Source organism: Chenopodium album, chromosome 11 (assembly GCF_948465745.1).
Source record: "Chenopodium album chromosome 11, dcCheAlbu1.1, whole genome shotgun sequence".
NCBI classification, from domain to species: Eukaryota; Viridiplantae; Streptophyta; class Magnoliopsida; order Caryophyllales; family Amaranthaceae; genus Chenopodium; species Chenopodium album.
Genome location: NC_137844.1, coordinates 3,328,029 through 3,329,388, shown reverse-complemented (window position 1 = coordinate 3,329,388; position 1,360 = coordinate 3,328,029).

Below are 1,360 nucleotides of genomic sequence, written 5' to 3'. Positions count from 1 at the left end.
CATGTAAATTAGATAGCAAATCGTCACAAAGCACATCAATTTCTAACTAATTTTGTATCAATGATATATTTTATAATTTGACATATAGATTAAAAATTTATCTTAAAATTCAATAAACAACCCGGACATCGCACGGGGCACAAAACTAGTTTTATATAAATACTATACTAGATAACAATGCTATGACGACCAATGTAACGTGGATGCGATATGATGCTATTCTATTTTTGTAAACAACACTTCATCCAAACGGCCAACTGATTAACTAACATTCACATGGCATAACAATAACCTACCTTTGTGGTCCCCGTCGATCTCCCTTCCCCTCCAAACAGTCTTTTTCAAATTAACCTTAACGTTAGATGAAAATAAGATGAGTAAAAATATCTACTCGTAGTATAGTACGAAGTATACATATATATATTACTTAAATAATTTGGAGTAATCTTTTTAGTATGGTTTAATTTGATAGGGTCGAGGTTAGTGAGTGGTAAAAGATTAAAAGAGACCTATTTCAAGTGGATGAACTTGAAAGAAGAGACAACATTATTGGTGCTTATTACGAAGGTATTTAATTTGTCAAAAATGTTACGTACAGTTATACGAAATATGTAAAGTTGTTGGAAGGAAAAGAGAAACAAAGGGGTACATTAGTATATGCGCTCCGTATGATGTTTCATACTATCATTTTCAAAGTCTAGATAAAGTAAAACATTAGATAATTATATGTTTTTTTTTTTTTCGTTTTGCATGAGATCTCCGTCAATAAGAGTTGTGATGGTCTCTCTACCGACAATGCACATTCATTTGATGAGCATTTCTCCCTAAACACAAAACATTTACACTTGCAAGATATATATATACATAATACATTATACTACTACTCAATAGGAGTATGTATTTAATAACGAGGGCAATATGATTGTTTAAGAGTACGTAGTAAAACAATGCAAATCTGTATATTAATTTAAGAGTTTGTTTTAAGTCTTTTAACCACGTCCCTTTAAAAGTCAAGTACTCAAATTCTGTTACTCTATATATTTAATATTTATTTTAACTATACCGTATTAATTTTATCTCGTATTTCTCCATTCAGTATTCTGCAAATGAAATTAAACTAGTCATAAATCGTTATTATAAGTAAAAGGGGACAATTTAGTCTTTCTAAAAATAATTATATATAAACTATTGCTTTTAGAGAGGAATGGCTATTGCATGCATAATACCTAAATAAGTAGTTATCGATCAGTAAGTATGCATTAATATATATTTAATTAGTTTCTTATAATTAACCGAAAACAAAAAGTTTACGCACTAATATTATATTGCATGCAAACATTCGAAAATAAAAGATATCGTG